Source organism: Genypterus blacodes, unplaced genomic scaffold (genome assembly GCF_046128005.1).
Source record: "Genypterus blacodes isolate CSIRO-AG114 ecotype Tasmania unplaced genomic scaffold, CSIRO-AGI_Gbla_v1 ptg000008l_1, whole genome shotgun sequence".
NCBI lineage: Eukaryota > Metazoa > Chordata > Actinopteri > Ophidiiformes > Ophidiidae > Genypterus > Genypterus blacodes.
The window spans coordinates 3,835,545-3,855,208 of NW_027466822.1; the positions used below are offsets into that span (position 1 = coordinate 3,835,545).

A 19,664-nucleotide genomic window follows, 5' to 3' on the forward strand; every position below is an offset into this window, starting at 1 on the left:
ACCACAGGGGTGCCCAATACGTCGATCGCGATCAACCGGTCGATCGCGAAGGCAATGTGGGTCGATCGCATGGCATTTTTTTAGCATATCGTTCAAAGTTAACCGACACCGGCAAGTACGCCGTTGCACACTCGGCCGAGTCGGCACCCTCATCTAATGGTCTATTAAAAGAGGTACTACAAGTAATACAACCGATCAGAACTCAAATGCAACAGAAATCGCGGACAGCAAGGTCTTTGGGACGAGATATATTCCCTTTGTTTTTCTCTCTCCCTCATGTGTCCCCTGCTCCCTTTATTTTCTTTCTCTCTTCACCACAGCCTATGATGTGAGCCGTAGCTGCCTACACTGCTGTTTGACGTCATCTAAAAACTGTACCCATGAGATCATGGCATCAACATCACTGATGTCATCCTGGACTCTGCGTCCTGACTATTGGGTCAAGTTCTCACAACCTTCGACGGCCGTGGCTTACTTGAACATTATATCGCCTATTGTGCCTCAGAGTCTAAGTTCTTCTTTCTCTCTCTCCCTCTGGCTCTCCTCTGCCCTTCTTAAAAAAAAGTTAAACAACAATATTAATAACAAATATCCACCTTCTTTCTTTTCTCTGTTTCTATCTCTTTTCCCCCCTCTTTTTGTATGATAAAAAATCTCCAAAATGTCCCATAACTGTATGAGCATTGTCATGTCAAATGCTTGCTTCAATAAAAATATACAACAACTACTGGAGCCAAATCATGCTCAATGATTAGGAGGAAAACTAAAGACAAGATTTGTCACCATTTCTGTGCTAATCAGACCCATTTCTAGCAGCCTCATCCAGAGTGGGCATCCAGTCTGTTCATGCAGGCTTTGAATCTACAGTTTGTGTGGGTAAGAGCTGCTTGCGAAAGCTTATGGCAGAGGTACTCAAACGCAAACCCACACGCCCACACACACAAACCTAAAGAGATAAAATGTTCAGACATTTAAGAGTAAGTAAAAGGCATTTCCAGCTGACAAACTTCACACTGTTTAGCTCCAGTCTGTCAGGCCCTGCTATTCTTACAAAGCCTGAAAGCAGAGAAGGAAAGGGGAGTGTTGGAGACAGGGACTGCAGATTGCAGGGTGCACTTCACTGTCAAAAGTGTGCAATGCTAAAATGTCAGGAGTTGAAGTTCAAATACTGTATATTCCATTTCCTTTGTTGTCATGTTTTCTTTGGGCTCATCTGAAGTATTCAAATTTTGTGGAAAAGTACGAATGTAAGTACAAGGAGGCAGTGTGTCATTTAATTTTCAAACTAAACTGGTTCTCGGTGGAGAAACTGTATTGTATATATATAATAATGTCTTTTGGAAATCTGATTGCAGTCCAGGGAACCAGAGAGCATCTGATCACAAAAAGAAGATAGACAATTAAGCTGACAGCTTTGGAAACACTGCTGTTGTAAAACATGCAGATGTAATTAAATTTGAAAAAACATGTATCCTGTTTTAATTCCTATGTGGTACCACACTAGAACTCCTTATGGTCTTCCTGATGCGCAACATAGGCCCCAGGCCAGGACATGTAGTAATGCAAATGAAACAACTGTGATCACTGTTTACTGCCCCCACACAACATTCACTTTCCGTTTATTATTCCGCAAGGGAGCCATGGGACTGGCTGAGCTTCTGACAGTGCCATGGCTGTGGTGAAATTATGGTATATTCACCTGCCGCAGAAAAACAATAACATACAATGAAAATAATAGAGCTCTCATTTGTGTTTTGATGCCAATCTGCCCTCCCCCTGCAACATGGTCAGCTTACCTGCATACCTGGACGAACTGCTGCCCCAGGAGACAGACTCTCAATAATAGGACTGCATTGTATTGTGCTTTATCATTCTATATTTCTCTCTCAATCTGCCTGTCTCTCTCTCTCTCCCTCGTCTCTGTCTTGCATGCTACTTCCTAATGCATTACTGTTTGTGTTTACTGCCTTGCATTTTGTACATTTGCATAATCCCACTGGAAGTTCCTATTGCACATTATTGCACAGCCATTCGTGTAGAGGGAATCTCTCCCGAAGTTTCTTCCTTTTTTCTTTTTTGACTGTACAGCCCTTTCAGACATTGTATGTGATATTGGGCTAACATTACACAGCCTGGTTCTCTTTATGGTTTTAGTTCTTTTGGTTTTTCTCTGTCTTTTGGGTTCTCCCCCCTTATAAAAATGATTTGCATGTGGCAATGTGTTACACACATGGACCCATGTAACAGAGCTGTGACCATTTGGCTTGACTAATATCACAGACCCAGCCACAGCCACTGGTGGTATACTCCCAGTGGAGTGAAATTTAATTCTGTGACTGTTTGTCTTAGTGATGATGTGATACCAACCTAAAAACTGATTTACCGAAATACTTGACATCAACAGTCCGACAATAAAGTATATTTTGGTAATGCATGAACAGAGACAGTCCAGCAGCTACACCGAGGTCTTTGCCGAAACTATACTTACTGTCCTTCACAACATCAACAATGAAAGGAAGGTTTGCAACTGCTGCCTTAAAAAGTATTTTCCCAAGTGATGTTGGCCACAGAGAGGCTGTTTAACACTAGAGGTGAAATCATAGCTTGTCATATACGTATAAGGATTGAAGCTGTCAACAGTGAGCACATGTTGACACAAGATGTGTTGTAGTTAAAAAAAAAATCTAAATTTGTGATGTTGTTATTTTTGTGAATACCAATTCCTGTCTCTAGGGACTAAAAGTAATGATGATAATACTGCATTGTTCTTTCAAACATTTCAATATTGCCATCAATTTCATTTCCAAACAATTGACTTGAAGGCTATATCTCCCACCCCTAGTGTACTGTATACACATTCTTCCCCAAATACCAGAGCATTCTTTAAATCCTTGTTGGTCTGTATCAAAATATCTTTTGGTAAAAAAGGGTAACTATTTCCCATGTAGATAATATATATTCACAACTGCATTAACCTCAACAGCCTCATTAAACTGAGCATTGAGAAAACAGGCCCACTAATCTGATCTGATTGGATCTTTGTAGGTTTGCCTTGAAGAAGTTAAACCCCCTCAAAAGGCCTTAACAAGGCCTGATCAAATAAATAAATTCATAAATAGATAAAATCAAGCCCCCAAGCTGCAGCTCACACCATCTATGAAGAGAAGAAGCTTGAATAAAATATGCCAGTATGAGTAAATGGAGTGGGAGAAACAGAAATAGCAAACGTCTGCATCGGTCAATGCACACACTTCTGTTTTCTGACACAGATTCACAGATTGGAATCAGGCTTGACTAAAGCCAACAGAATAATCTCAAACACATTATGGATACAAGTAGTACCACATCTGGACTTTGGTTGATCCAGACGATTGAGCTGTGCCTAGCGTCAAGCATCAATCAATCATTTTGATCCATGTTGTTTCAGAATCAGAAAAAGGACCAGCTTGATTGCCAAGTGGGTTTTTCCCTTACAACGATTGGCTTGCAATCAACATATATATATTTTTAGTAAATCTAAAAAAATAAAACACAGTTATCTTACAGAACTGTATAAAACCAAATAAAAAAACCAAAGAGCTTATAAATATATTTATGCAGCCTTGTGGGAATTTGGTGAATTTGAATTTTTATTTCTTGTTTGTTTTATTTTGAAAGGTGAAATAATACTGTTAAAAACGTCAAATAATGTTTACATGCCTTAAAGACTGTATAGGTGAAAATACAGGTATCTGGAGGTGAGCCAATGAGGAGTCAGGAGGAGAGGTCAGGTGTAGTGAGGAGGACATGCGGGAAGAGAGAAGAGATATGTGTTTGCGTGATAGGAAATGATATATTTGAATGAAAGGAGATAAACAACGAGTGAGTCCTAAGTGAACAGATACGTATATTGATATTTCGCTAGCTCAGACCCTAGCTTAATTTTCGTGCCGTGGAGAAGAGTTTGGACTCGGAGGGATAGTAGCCAACCCGGCTACTCTTACTATCTCTGGGAACCAGACACGGCTGTGTGGACTACCGCGGTGACGTCTCACCTACCGCATCGCCTAAACAGCGGTGCCGTTGTGTTTTTTGGTGTGTGGTGCTTTGAGCGCAAAGCATCCAGGTCTGTTCAAGGCTACCCCACTCCCCAGCATCGTGACCTGTAGGCCTGAAACGTTGAACGGACACACGGTTGGGTAACCAATAGATAGTAAAGTTCAGTGGCGGGCCGTCAGGGCCAGCAAGGCCTTCTCTGCTGGCCTAAACATGGACATCACAGAAGGCCTAGGTGTGAAATGTTATATGTGCTGGCTTAGAAATAGGTTTATACTTGTATATTTTGTGTGTGTGTGTGTGTGTGTGTGTGTGTGTTTGTGTGTGTGTGTGTGTGTGAGAGTGTGTGTGAGTTATACGTTGAATGGGTCATTTATATGTCGTGTATATGTACATTTCTACTGTTTTGCTATTCTTTGTTCAAGTAAATTTTGAAAAGTATTTCATCGTCTACCTTTGCATATATCTAAATATAGCTTATCGGTTCACAATAATATAAGTAGTATATACGTCTGTTGCACAAAAATAGCATTAAATAGCGTTAATCACCTAGTTTAGAATTCGGGCAGCGCATTCCTACATAACAGCCAGGGCGGCTAAAGGGTGCTACATTTACAATTGTAAATATTGTACATTGTACAGATGAATTAGTATATGGAAAGTGGAGTATGACTATAAATGTATAAATAGAGTAATTTGTCCAAGCATTTTAATTGCTAGTGTTTTAAAAACACCTTCGTTGATGGAAATGTATAATGAACTTTCTCTGAGGGGTCAATCAAATGTATTATTCTCTCAGTGAAAGACATGAAAGGGAACTGATTGATTGCTTGAGGGGAAAAAAGTCCTTTTCTTTCAGTCTACGCCTTGTTTCCTCCTTGATATAGGAAGGGATTTAGTCTGACAGCCACCACGCTAGATTTTATTCGAACCAAATGAAAAGTCTTTGGTGTGTTGTTGTTGAGCTTTATATCTGTTCAAGTGACAGAAAAAAGAAAAAGGGGAACAAAGATAGACAATGGTGATCAAAAGACATAGAAATGGGTGTGTGAATGCTGAAGTTGGGGGTGTAGCTGCTAGCTTTGAGCCTGCTGGGTTAGATTTCACCCACAGAGGAGGAGAGTGCACAGTCTAGGTCTATAATTAGAAAACACACAGTGTTGCTAATCCTCACTCAATGATTAAGCAGCAAACAAGACTTCAGCCAGAAACCAACAACCAGCCGCTCCCGGACATTCAGACTGATTTTCCCACAGATTCTTTTTTATACATACATAGACTTGAGCTGTGTTGTGTCTTGCACTCATTAGTCCATGTACCATTAATTTACACCTTGATGACACACCTTGGGGACACAAGAAGGAACCCCACACAACAAGTTTGTTTGCAGGTACACATGCTTTTTCAAAAATCTTTCTCTCTCTTGCCCTATCTCTCTCTCTCTCCCCCCCACCCATCTCTCTTTCACTCTGATCCTCTCTCAGAACACAACAAAAAACAATCTCAGCATACTTTGTGTTCAAGATGGTGGCCTGACATGTTCTCTCTTCAAAAATAGTAACTTAAAATGGAAGTGTGGATGATCATGTTTCAGAGATGAAGACAAATTATATTCACATCCATGGATATTTCCAGGCTGAGCAAAGACAATAAGGTTTTCTAATAGAAGGTCTGTCTTGGAGTCCATTTTTTCAGAAGCCTGTCATCTCCCTCTCAGCTTTAGACGCTTTAGAGACAATCTGTTTAGCATCAGAGCTAAAAGGAGGAGGAGGTGTGCCATGTTCACACACACTGAAACCTCTCCACAGTCTATTTTAGGGCAATTACGACAACCCCTTCACAACATTTCAGGGCCATGTGGCAGTAGCTCAGTTTATAGGGACTATGCTTGGTTGCCGGTACGACTCCCATATGGACCAAGAAAGTGGACTGGCAGCTGGAAAGTTGCCAGTTTGCCTCCAGGGCACTGCTGAGGTGCCCTTGAGCAAGGCACCGAACCCCCCAACCTGCTCCACATCATGGCTGCCCTGCGTTGACCCCTCTGTTATGCATGTGTGTGTGTGTGTGTGTGTGTGTGTGTGTGTGTGTGTGTGTGTGTGCGTGCGTGTGTGTAAGAGGGGCACGCAAGACAGATTTCACATTGACGTGTTTGCATGTGATTTCACCAAATTAAGTTTCTATTCTATTCTAAAATCGTAGAGATCAATAATGTTTTAAATCAGCAATAGTTTACTTTGTGGAAAACACTGACTCGATGAAAATAGAGAAACTATTCAAGGCCAGATTTATGTTTTTAAACCCTTTTCCTATTTAGATTCACATTCAGGCAGTTTTATAGTCCAGGCTGGACAGCTAATCATTAGCCAGTTAGCCTCTGTTATGGCCTGAGATGCAGGCCTGGTGATAAAGAGCCACACTCAAACCTCACAACTTAATGACCCACAGATGAGTGCAGGATTTTACAGGCTTGTGGAAGCAACCCCAGCCCTTGGACAAAAGCCGCCTTTCATTCTTCTTCTAATTAAACAGAGGGATTGAGTTCATAAAAGGAGGAAACCATGCTGGAGAGTAATTGAATCTCCCACCTCATAGAAAGCAAAATAATATATAATAAGGACCCATCAATCATCAAGTTAAAGCCCTCCAGTTGATTGGATGATAAATAAAGACAAGGTACCAAGAACACCCATTATACACACCAGAAGTTTTACAGTGCCTTCAGAAACCTGCTGATGTAGTTTACTTTGACATTTCATTGCCATTATAGCCTCTGAATTTTACATATTTGGTGAAAACTCAATTCAATCAATTCAGGCCCAAATAATCGACACTGATCACAGAATATTGGGAAATATTGAGAGCTGCACGCTACTATTTTAAGGACAGACCCCCAACTTCTACCAAAACTTGTAGCAAACAATTTTGGCTGGTAAATATTAAGATGCTCCAAGTCTTGTATAAAAGGCTGAAATCATAAACACAACTTCCTTCTTCAATCTTCTTCAGAGGGACGCCAGGGTGGGTCCACCACAGGGCTCTGCAGCTCCCTCTGCCATCTCAGTTCATATGTGTTTTTTACATCTGGCAGATTTCACAAATGTGTCAGCAACAGGTAAACAATAAAAGAATACATGGAACCAGATATTCTCAAATCAGTTTTGGACATGTACATCCTATATGTGTCTGTCGATACAACTGTCTTATGAACACACACATTTGAATTTCTATTCCACTCAGATTTACATACAGGGTTCCTAAACATAGTTGCCATCATAGTTGCCGTAAGTAAGTATTAAGCAACATTTTGTTTGTTTCAGTCTAATGGTAAAATGCAGTACTCTAATTATATCAGACAAGATACACCTTTATGACAATCCACATTAGTCCCACCACGGTTATCTCAAGGCAGTTTTCACATAGAGCAAGTTTAGATTGCACTATTCCATTTTATTTAAAAGAGATCCAACATTTCCCCATAAGTCAGTCACTGAGAAAAGTCTTTGTCTAGAAATAAGAAGCATCAAAGAACTTATTCAAATCAAAAAGGTTGATCGAGTCCTTTGGTACAACATAAAACAACAACTTACAAAGTTACCTTAAGGAACTTTTCACATAGTTACTAAAGTCACTATATGTTCTATGTGTTATACTGTTTATAAGGGGGTTAACATGGTTCTTGTTGAGTACTGGGAATAATTTTTTATTTTGTTTTTAGAAGAAAGGGAGTTTAAGTTAGGTAGTTTGTATTGATTGCAATATATCCAGTTGGCTAAATAAAGGCATATGTGCTCACATAAATGTTGTCATGTATTGGGAGGAAGTGGGAACTATTCTTGTAAAGAAAGGAGGTTTTTGGTTGTTGGCGGTGAACATGGCGGTTGCCAATTAAGCAGTTGATGATTGACTAGTATGTTTCTTCTCCAGTAACTGAATTAGTAGCCATAATTATGTTGTGCAGGTTTAACAACCTTACAAAACAAAACTACAGCCTGTGGCTGCTGCAACTCTCTCTTAACAAACACTCAAACCACATACATGCATGCTGCTCATTGGATGTGATTGGTTCTTTAACTGTCCAACTGTTTAACTGTCTGACTAGAAGGTCAATAAGCCGGTAGCCAGCACTAATTGAGGATATGGCTGGTTGCAGATTCTGGTATGGGTCGTGAAGCAATGTACCCTGACTGACATTAAACACAAGGCTTACAGATTAGAAAAAGTAGTTTGGAACCCCCATCCATCAGCCGCCTTATCATTTCCATGGTTGTCTAAACTCAGCTAGCTGAAGCAACAAATGACGTCTTCAGTTGGCATGTCTATTTAAAGTATGTGACATTGGCCTTACCCAGAGTAAGTTTTACTCATCTTAGAAAACCCTTTCCATCACATACCCCTCCGTCACCATCCCCCCAGTGTGGTGTGAATACCGCCTCTGTGAGTTTGGCCAAAGATCTGCCAGCAGCCCCTTTCTTTGTCTCCTGAATAGGCACGGCTCAGCCACGTTTTAAGGAACCCTAATGTACCATGGCTGGACCACAAAGGCAGTGTGGTAATTTGGGGGCCACAAACAGAATGCTTTTTTGAGTCCCCATCCAGGGATGAGTCCCTTGTCCTGCCGCCTTTTCTTCTAGGTCTCTCTCTCACTTACCCACCCCTTCTTTTTCCCCATTCAGACTGAATACAGCTTTTCTTCCGGTTTATTGTCATCTTGAACCAAATATCAGCAAACAACAGATGAGCTGGAGGAGACAACATGCCACTACCACTACGGCAGCAACTGATCCTCTCCCACAGGAGAGGAAATAATCAAGGCAAACAGAGGAGAGCAGCCCTGCTCCAATGACACATATAAGGATGGCACATTTAGACTGAAAATGTAATCAAGCCAAAGTGAGAAAGAGGTCTGTGATGAGGAACTGGAATACAACGAAACGTAAGCAATTGCCAGGCTTGCCATTTAGGGACATTTAATACAGAGAGTGTGAATGGGGAGGATTGGAGCAAAATTGGCCTGCGCCTTTCATGATGAATTGGCTTGCCCTTTCCGAGTGCAGTGTTTGTTTGATAAATCAAATGTTGGATTTCTATTGGACAACACGGCCTAAGAGCAATGTTTTACTCTATAGCAGCAAACTGTGCACTTGGCAAGAAGGAGGTAGATATCTGCTCTTTCATGGTTTGGCAGCACGGGAAATGGCCTAAGTTTCCTTGCAGGCACAACTGGGTTAGAAAAGCCCTCACCCCAGCGTACATGTCTGTGATGACACCACCCCGCCCTTGAAGCTGCAGGTTGAGCACATCGAGATGGCTTGTGATGTCACACAGAACGCACTCGCAGAGCATACTGGGATTTGTAGTATTAGCGGTGCATTCGCTATATACCGGTGGGCCAGCTCTAATAGACATTTGATATTATCTAGCGGGCCAAATATAATTACACTGCGGGCCAGATTTGGCCTGAGTTTGACACCCCTGATCTAGACAAATTGGACCCCTTTCACTACTCACTACAATATCAAGCTCTTTCTGTAGCTCTGAATGAGACTTCTACATTTCTCAACTTGTAGTTCGTTCCGCTCTTAGGGTCATTATCCTGTTGGAGGAGCCCTGACCTGGGACCTTGACAGAACTTTCTGACAGTGAGCAGTATGTTTGGCTCCAGAATTGTCCAATTATCTTCTCATTTCATTCATCAAGGCACAGCAAAGTGATGGCATAATGTAACTGAGCCTCCTCTATGATTCATGGTGTACGGATGCTGTTCTTTTCTTTGAAAGCTACAATTTTTCTTCCATGAACATAAAGCTGATGTTACTAATCCAAAAACTCTTGTTTGGTTTCATCTGTCCAAATGACATTCTCAAAGAAGCATCAACATGTATTGTAGCAAACTCCAGCCAGCTTTTTGATGTTTAGCTTTCCAAAGTGCGGTGTTCCTGGGTTTCTTTCCATGGAGCCCACTTTTATTCAGAAAGTGACTGATGGTGCAACTCGACACTGTTGTACATGAGAGGCTGTATAAGACATACTTGCTCACACACACTGTCAAGAAGACACACGCGCACCACCAAGATGACACACACACATGCACGCACACACGCATCAGGATCTCCCTCCTTTCTCTCTCTCTCGCTCTTAGGGTCATTATCCTGTTGGAGGAGCCCTGACCTGGGACCAAGACAGAACTTTCTGACAGTGAGCAGTATGTTTGGCTCCAGAATTGACCAATTATCTTCTCATTTCATTCATCAAGGCACAGCAAAGTGATGGCATAATGTAACTGAGCCTCCTCTGTGATTCATGGTGTACGGATGCCGTTCTTTTCTTTGAAAGCTACAATTTTTCTTCCATGAACATAAAGCTGATGTTACTAATCCAAAAACTCTAATTTGGTTTCATCTGTCCAAATGATATTCTCATAGAAGCATCAACATGTATTGTAGCAAACTCCAGTCAGCTTTTTGATGTTTAGCTTTCCAAAGTGCGGTGTTCCTGGGTTTCTTTCCATGGAGCCCACTTTTACTCAGAAAGTGACTGATGGTGCAACTCCACACTGTTTTACATGAGAGGCCGTATGAGACATACTTGCTCACACACACTGTCTTGAAGACACACGCGCACTACCAAGATGACACACACACATGCACGCACACACGCATCAGGATCTCCATCCTTTCTCTCTCTCTCTCCTTCCTTTTCTTTTCTTGTCCAGTGTTAATAGCAAACAGCAAAGTGACAACTTTTCTCCATTTAACTCGGCTGAATGTTGATTTGTTTCACTATTATAATATGTTAAATCAAAAGCAAAGTGTCCGTTCTATTAAATATGGAATAAAATGGTGGAGGCTGAATAACTTTTTTCAGTTTCAATTTATTTCATAAAAATTCCATTATTCTTTCCATTTGAATAATAACACTGCCAAGTATGGGGTCGCAAAATTACAAGATTTTTTGAACAGGAGGGACCCACAACATTGGAGTCTGATCAACAAACTAAATTTAGGAAAGCATGTGAGATGTAACACAGAGAATGATGGAGCCCCTCAATAGCCGTCTTTGATGGTGTGTTGGTGTGTTATGACTCATCACCCTAGTTTCCTGCTTACCCTGTATCTTGCACTTCATTGGCTGTAGCTCATCATTAGTGCCAAGGCACTGAACCCCCAACTGCTCCTGCACCCCCTCTGTAATGCATGTGTTTGTGTGTGTGTGATATGAGGGGGTGCAAGTTAAATTTCAATTGCATGCGATTTGCTGTGAATTGCATGCAACATGATGAATAATAATAATAATAATAATCGTATCTTAACATCTGTGTCTCAGAATACACAAATCTCTGATCTGATCAAACTAAATGACAATGAAAATACGGCCAATAAATTAGGCTTATACAATAAATTGCTGTTGGCGTGATCACAATATTGTCCTATTGTGATAACAATAATACTGTGTGTACTCCAATTTGATATGATGTGAGACAGTGGCTCAGTGGGTAGAGCTTCCGCTTGGGAACCGGAGGGTCGCCGGTGCGAGCCCCTGCCGAGGTGCCCCTGAGCAAGGCACCGAACCCTCAATTGCTCCCCCCTCTGCGAAGGGTGGTAATGTAATGTAAGTCGCTTTGGATAATAGCGTCTGCCAAATGATCGTAATGTAATGTAATGTCACACGGTAATGGTTCATCATGTCTCATCTCTGCCGAGCAATGATTTCACCACAGTGACAGTTTGACATTAGACTGCCTGCACAACATAGTTTAGAAATTAGATTGTGAAAGACATGCAGCAGCAGATTTGAAGGTCCTCCACCATCTTGTCCTCCTCTCTTCTGCCTCCTCCACCACTGCTTATCAAATCATTTCACTCAGTCAGGATAAAGAGCTAATCACCCAAAAGACTCACTCACTTTCATCACATAGGCCACAGAGATCTCCCATCATAGGTAACAGAACTGTACATAAGACCACACGTTTCAGAAATCAAGAAAAAGACAGCAAAAAATGAAAAGTGGAAAATCAGGTGAAACAATTCAAAAGTAGAGTGCGAAATCTTGGAAGATGAAAGTGTACTCACCAGCTAAGCATCACTGGCCCACCATCCTTGTGTGCAGGGATGGGGCTGAGAGTGCTGTCTGTCCTTTGCAAACTGGTTCTGGAAGAGGCAAGAGAGGAGGGGGAGGTGTGAGTCTTTCACTAGCTGCTTGCCTGCTTCCCATAAGAAGAGCAGAGAGCAACAAAGAAGTGCTGGCCCTCTTGTAACAAACCGCCAACTATTCAATGGAGGAGAGGAGGCGGAGCGGGAATAACATTTAAACCAAGACTCTGGGGGGTGAAAGGAAAGAGGGAATTTGTAGAAACCCTTCTAAATGTCATTATATCAACCAAAAAGGACAATAACAAACAACAAAGGCACGTGGGTCAAGTATTTCACAGGGTTCTAATATAAATCCACAGACAAATGAAGAGGCTTGTATTACACATCCACATGGACCAAACATGTCAAACTGTAGATTATGTTTATATGTGTAAATTGAATAAGTGTATGCCTAGGTGGGTTGAATTAAACACAGACAGTAATAAGCACAGACAGATTCTAAGTTGATTGATTGAAGATTGATCTCAGCACCACAGAGCAAATTGGAACAACAGCCCTGACTGGTTTCTACGGCAACCTGACAGAGCAGCTTAGACTCTTATGGCATCACTTGATGCAATGTGGCTGCTGTTTACTTTTTTTGTCACATAGAAAAGCAAAAAAAATGTCTGATCAACACTGCTGTAATCAATTTAATGGCCTAAATTAGTGATATTTAACACAGTATCAAGCAAATGCACGTGCATACCCTTAGAGATTGAACATGACAGCTAACAAATGACGCCCAGCTCTGGCCTGATGTTGGGTTGTAGAATAAGAGGGGAAAGTAAGTATTTACAATATATATAACTTGTTCAGCATACATGTGTGGTACCGTACATATGAAATATGGGGGGTGGGGGGGATAGGAACCGGACAGAGCAGGATAGACAGGGAGAACCTGAAAACAATATATATATATATATAATACAGAAGGAAGTTTTGTGCTGACTGTTGCCTTTGATATGGATATTGTCATATTGCTATACTGACAGAAGTAGCCTGTTCTATCTGCTAAGGCTAGGGAAAAATGTAAAATGTTTCCATACTGAGTGGTTCTCAGTCAGCCTATGGGTGCTGCGGTTTGCACCAAACTACAGAAAGTTACCCATTAGTGTGAATGTGGTTTTGTCTTTTTTGTTTGTTCTATGTGTTCTCCCCATGAAATACTGGTAACCTGTGTGGTGTGTATTGCCTGTCACCAAATGAAGGTTAAATGGTTAAACTCAAGCCACACTGCAGGTATAGCAAATTGACGGATGGATGAATGGATGAATGAATGATTGGATAAAGTGCAGTGATATCTACTTTTATTACACTGACAAGCACTGAAGCACAGGCAGAAATGTGTTGCCAATCATGTGATTTCATTGAGTGAAACATACTACACAATAATCTGCTGTAAATATAATGGATACGAAATTACTATTGCGCCAAATAGGCCTTCCAGTATATCAGAAACTTGCTAACGTTAGAAAAGTACTGCACATTCTTTGCATATATGTTTCTATATTATAAATCAAATGTAACACACAAAAAAAATACAATAAATAGAATTGAACAAGCAAAAGAGAGAGAAATTGAGGGGTGTTACCAGACATCAGCACTTACAGTGGTTGAGTAATCCAGGTTATCCACAAGGCCATGGTCACATGGAACACACACACACACCCAGACAAACGCAGTTCAGAAAAGGTTGCCTTGTACAGACGAGGTTTAATTTGCACAACCTGAAACCATGGCATCATGTTGACAGGCTACGTCACCCATTAGTCTCCTGATTGCATTCCCTCCTATCGGTGTCTGCAGCAGCTCGTCAGCAGTTTTAAATGTCCTTGGCTCTCCATCATAGCACTAGACACCTGTTTATACGCTGTGACCTCTGACCATGAATTCCATGTTCTCAGAGACAAGCCAACTAACAGCTTCACTGCCTAAACAGGTTAACAGGAGGTCACTCCTGTTATTGTGGCAATTTATTATCAGATTATAGTTAAATATAAACAAAGCACAGAGAGAAGTATAATGCACTGCAAGGGCCCATGCCTCTGTCAAGTCTGCATCTAAATACAGCTTTTGATTTTATTTGATTGAATGCTATTAACAGTACCACGAAACAAAAATGCAAACAAAAATATTGACAAACAGGACTGTAGGTAAAGGTGCAAAGGGAAAACAGTGAGTAGTACTGTCAGTTATGCTGAAATCTTAGATGTGTTTGCCATATTTGTACATTTTGTAAATAACTATGCACAATGAAATAAATCACCTTACACAGATGATCTTTTACAACTCCAACCATCATTTCTTTCCTCAGTAAACTGAGTGAACCCATAGCAACTTACACCACAACCTTGGTGACATTGGTGGGATGGCCAAAAGCAAATCAGTGGGCCCAGCAAAGAAGAAAACCATGCTTAGGTCACAGGGAAAGGTGGTGAAGACAGGATTGGGACACTGTCATGATGTCAGAGGGAGAGTGTCAGTGTCTAAGCTCTTGGAGTAGAGCTCAAACTAGAACTCCAGTGTTGGTGGCCCTATTCTGAGACTTTTTGACGAGGAAGGGAGAGACAAAGTACTTTGCGTTGAGGGGAAGCAGCAATGAGAAGGAAAGGCACGAAGTACTACCATAGGAGTAAAAGGTATTGTTCAACATGGTCCCCAGATAAGATACCAGTTGGAGCAGTACTGCGAGACAGCAAGCAGGCCTGAAACAGGGAGTTTAAGCCAAGACAGGAGAATTGTTGCTCATGCCTTCCATCATCCAGTAAACTGTTGGCAAAATGGCATGGTGGGAAGATGGACCTACTACCTAAGACGAAGGGAAGTGGAAGATGAAGATAACTCTTAAGGGGTGGTGGATGGTGGAGGATTTTATACATATATACCACAATTTGCCAAGCTTACGTCACCTCTGACCATCACCGATCCTGGCTTCCATCTATTTATGCCATTGGAGAGGAGGGTGGTAATATTATGAAGATGCTGTCAAAAGTGATTGAGATCGCTCCTTATTTACACACACAGACATGCATCCAGATACACAGTAGGTTCCTGTACACAGCACTACATCCCTCAGGTCTCTCTTTTCCTCTGTTTCTCTCTCACCATGACAGTGGTTCCCCTAGTCTCAAACAGAGCTTGACTTTCCAGGATAGCTTTGTTACGTACTGTTCCCATTATGCACTGCGCTCAAGTGTTGGGGTAAACCATTGTGGAGTTGTTAAGAATTTGTGTTTATCCACTAGATACACTTGTATTTTGTTTATGTTTCTTTGTTTATTACTTTTGAAAGTATGCATAAGTTTGGTAGCCAAACCATATTGCTTATTGTACATACATTGTATATACTGTTACAAGAATTGATTGTCTAAATGAGTATGCCTAGAAAGCAAGTTACAGCCTCAGTCCCAAACCAGGGAGTGGAGTGTCAAGGGTCAGTGATGTGGTTTCAGGTTGTTCATAATATGTTTTGTAAAAAGATAGTTCAATAAAAGTAAACATTTGCAATATGAACCTTTGCACTAAAACAAAGAGAAAACTTGTCCATTTACACCCATTTAAAGGTTATTATGCTGTGATTTTACTACTCCGGCCCACTTGAATCTGAAGTGTCTTAAAATCACACTATCTGAAGAACTGTGGAAGGTTTGAAAATGGTGAAAAAGTGATGTCTGAAGAGAAGAGAGAAGTTAGAATGGCCTGAAAATATGAAGTGCCTGAAAGAATTCTGATAAAAATTTGATAGGGGTATGAAAAATTCAGAAGATATGTAAGATTCCAAATATTATAGCCATCTTGTCCGGAATATTCTGAACATCTTAATGTCTGAACGGTGTCTGTAGGTTAAAGCATAATACGCAGCAATAACAGCAGAAACGTATATTATGCTATGTTCAAATCTAAATCACAATTTGACCACAGCAGTCACCACATGGTAAGAAGCTGCCATTAATGTTAATCTTTTATAAATTGAGGAATACTCCACATCAAAGAGTACTAAGGTAATTACTGCAATCCTGCAACACATCAGAAAGTCAGTTTCTCCAAAACGCAGCATGTGCAAAGCACAAAAACATTTTAATTCAGATGTAAGAAACTGGTATCAGTAGAATTTGGTAATCTGTCCGTCCCAGTTTGAGACTTTGCAGGCCTCAATGCAGGTCAAATAAATATTTTAATCATAAAAATCTGTTTTAAATACTTTGCTGTTTGTTACCTTTTACTGTGTCAATGGCAACCGCACCAACAGACCACACAAAACAAATCATGCAGCACTAGTGTGTACGGAATTATGGTCTGCAGCTGCTTTACAGAATCAGAATCAGAATCGCTTTATTCGCCAATTAAGTTTACACTTAAGAGGAATTTGCTCTGGTCCTTGGTGCGTACATATAACATATAAGAAAGACAACAAGAAACAACATTTAAAACAACATATAAGAACAGCAGATCGGCGAATAATTAAATTAAAAACACACTAAATTAAATAAATTAACTAAATGAATACTGTTGACTTAAGTGTAAAAAACGTGCAGGGGTTTATTGTAATAAATTAACAAATTGAATCCTGTTAAATAAAGTGAACGTGCAGGGGTTTAGTGAGAAGTCAGTGGAAGACCGGGCCTGGTTGATGAGGCCCACTGCAGAGTGCGTTCTGCCTTGAGTCGGAAATCCACGACCATCCCCTTTGTTTTCAGAGCATTATGCTCCAGATTGTTCTGCCTGCACCAATTCACCAGGCAGTCAATCTCCCGCCTGTAGGCGGACTCGTCCCCATCAGAGATGAGTCCAATGAGGGTGGTGTCGTCAGCGAACTTCTAGGGATTGCTATAGGTGTCATGTGGGACGATGTCAGAACTGGCAGCTTGACCATCAAAGCGACATAAAACTCATTCAACCTGTTGGTGAGGCACAGATCATTTAGAGACTGAGCGGGCTTAGGCTTATAGTTTGGGATTTTTCTGAGACTCTCCCACACAGATGCAGTGTCATAAGCTACAAACTGCTGCTTCAGTTTCTCAGAGTACAGTTTCTTAGCATCTCTAAACCGCCTTGCTAAATCTGTACTCATAGCCTCTTTGAACCCATCTCTGTCCCCGCTCCTTAATGCCTGCTCCTTCTGCCGGCGGAGCTGCATGAGTCTCCCTGGGAACCAGGCTTTGTCGTTGTTAAAGCTCACCCTGGTGCTTGTCGGTATACAGCTGTCCGCACAGAAGCTGATGTATGACGTCACAGCCTCTGTGTACTCGTCCAGGCTGACGGTGTCAAACCTGAAAACGTCCCAGTCAGTACAGTCAAAGCACGCCTGAAGGTTCTCCAGAGCCTCACTGGTCCACATCTTAGATGTCCTCACAACAGGTTTACACAGTTTGAGTTTCTGCCTGTATGCGGGAATCAGATGGACCACGATGTGGTCCCAATGTCCCAGTGGAGCACGGGGAACGGCGTGATAAGCCCCACTGACTGTAGTGTAGCAGTGATCCAAGGTGTTCTCCTCTCTGATCGGACATTTAATGAATTGTCTGTATTTGGGGAGTTCATGGCTGAGATTTCCTTTCCTTTCCTCCTGCGCATTGGCGTGTGGTGGAATTTAAAAAGCGACCAGAATGGATGGAGCAAACTCAAGGGGGGAATAAAAGGGTTTGCAGTTGATAATGAACGTTTCCGGAGTAGGAGAGCAGTGCTGTAGGATCACACAGTTGCACCAGCCACTGTTGGCGAAAAACAGATACCTCCACCTTTGGCTTTGCCGGAAAGTTCGGTTACACAGTTGCCCGTCAGCTGAAGTGCAGAGTCCGGCGTTAAACCGCTGAGCCAGGTCTCCGTGAAGCACAGAACTGAAGCTGTAGAGAAGTCTCTGTTTCTCCCCACCAGTGAATGGAGTTTGTCAAGTTAATTGCGCAGTGAGCGCACATAAGAGAGAAATATCCCCGGAAGCGGAGCATGTAATCCGTGCCTTCGGAGACGCACAAGCACGCTGGCTCGCTTTCCTCTCCTGCGGCGTTTCGCTGCGTGAACAAGGGCTAGCGAGCCCTTGACTAGAATGTCCAGTATTTCTACAGATGAAATTAGAAAAATGGGAAGCAGATCCACTGGAGTAGATCCCCTGATGTTTAGGAGCGCCTCTCTGTTGAGAGAGGCCCCAAGAGCGGCGTTTGACAAACAAGCAAACAAACAAATAACAAAAAACAAGTCGAGACACCTAGGCTGCCATTCGCGACGCCATCTTGGTCATCATCATTTTCCTAACACCAGTTGGCTGTGTAAGTACAGGATGCATGCACAGCAGGCAATTCTACTGGTAGCCAGCAGCAGCGACATGAGCAGGTTATTTAGGCAAGGTTATTGACCAAAATGTTGATCCACACATTTGCCTTGTGTAGCAGCCAGAAAGTTGAGTCAATTTTGTCAAGCCTGTAGTACAGTACCCGGATCTATTTTACAATAATTGACACAATCATGGAGAAAATGTGGTACATTGTTGTGTTCCAGAAATACGGTATATCCCATCGAGAGACTGCTGAAGTGTGTTGCATTGTAAAAATTTATTGCGTTGCTGAAATCATTGCTATCCCAGCTGTTTACTCCAAGTGAATTAATTGCGTTGCTGAAATCATTGCTATCCCAGCTGACACCAAGTAAATATGGAGTGACTTGGGGAGTTTTGTTTGTTCTTTTAGAACCACACTGAATAATGGTACACGGTATGTGATGGTACAGATTTACTGTAGCCTTGAACCTCAGAAAGATCAAAGAGGCTGTAACCAAACCTCACTGACATTTTTTTATTATGATGCTGCACTCCACTAATCACTAACACTAATCCAAGAGAACAGCAGACAAGTTTGTGTATCACTACCTCATGTAAGCATAATCCACTTCTCTTCTGTTTTCCATTTGTATGTTGCTTATACTTGTTGCTTTGCCAACATAGCCTAAATTAGCTACCATCAGCAGAGATTTGATGCTTCTGCTTAAAGCATCAAATCTCTGCTTCAAGGTGATAGTTGCACATGCCAAATCTGCACCTAATTAAAATGAATGAACCACAGCGGCTTGTACTGAAGGAGTGGTTTTACAATTTTCGGAATTCCTGCTAACCAAAGCTGCTGAACTGCACCATTACAGCAAACACTTAACCTTTCAAGCCTACAGGGTCTTTGATACTTAAAAGATTTTAACGAGAATCACAAAAGAGAATCAGATAATTTAAAAGTTATAATGTTCATTTATTCCTTTGCTAGATGCTTTTAACAACAGCAAAATATGAGTGAGGTGAAGTACAACACAACCCAAGGAGCCACTCAAAAGGACAACATCAAGAATAAAGTCACAAAGTAAAGGTCTGGAGGACATTAAAACCAGAAGGCCATAGTGGTGCATGGCGCCAAGACATACGCAAATTTTGAATAGATTTTCTGAAGGTCCTATGGTGTGAAGGTGTTTCGGGAGGAGTGGGAACTCTGGAGCTAAAGTACACGCTATATTGGCTAATTT

At 41.5% G+C, this 19,664-nt stretch overlaps 1 protein-coding gene across 2 annotated transcripts in view; it reads right to left on the reverse strand.

Moving 5' to 3' along the window:
* Positions 1 to 19,664, reverse strand: part of sema5ba (sema domain, seven thrombospondin repeats (type 1 and type 1-like), transmembrane domain (TM) and short cytoplasmic domain, (semaphorin) 5Ba) — a 140,106-nt gene that overhangs the window by 98,581 nt on the left and 21,861 nt on the right. For both annotated transcript variants that reach the window (XR_012964024.1, XM_076156774.1), the window contains exon 2: positions 12,105 to 12,182. The gene's annotated coding sequence lies outside the window, so the exon portion shown is untranslated. The remainder of the gene's footprint in view (positions 1 to 12,104; positions 12,183 to 19,664) is intronic.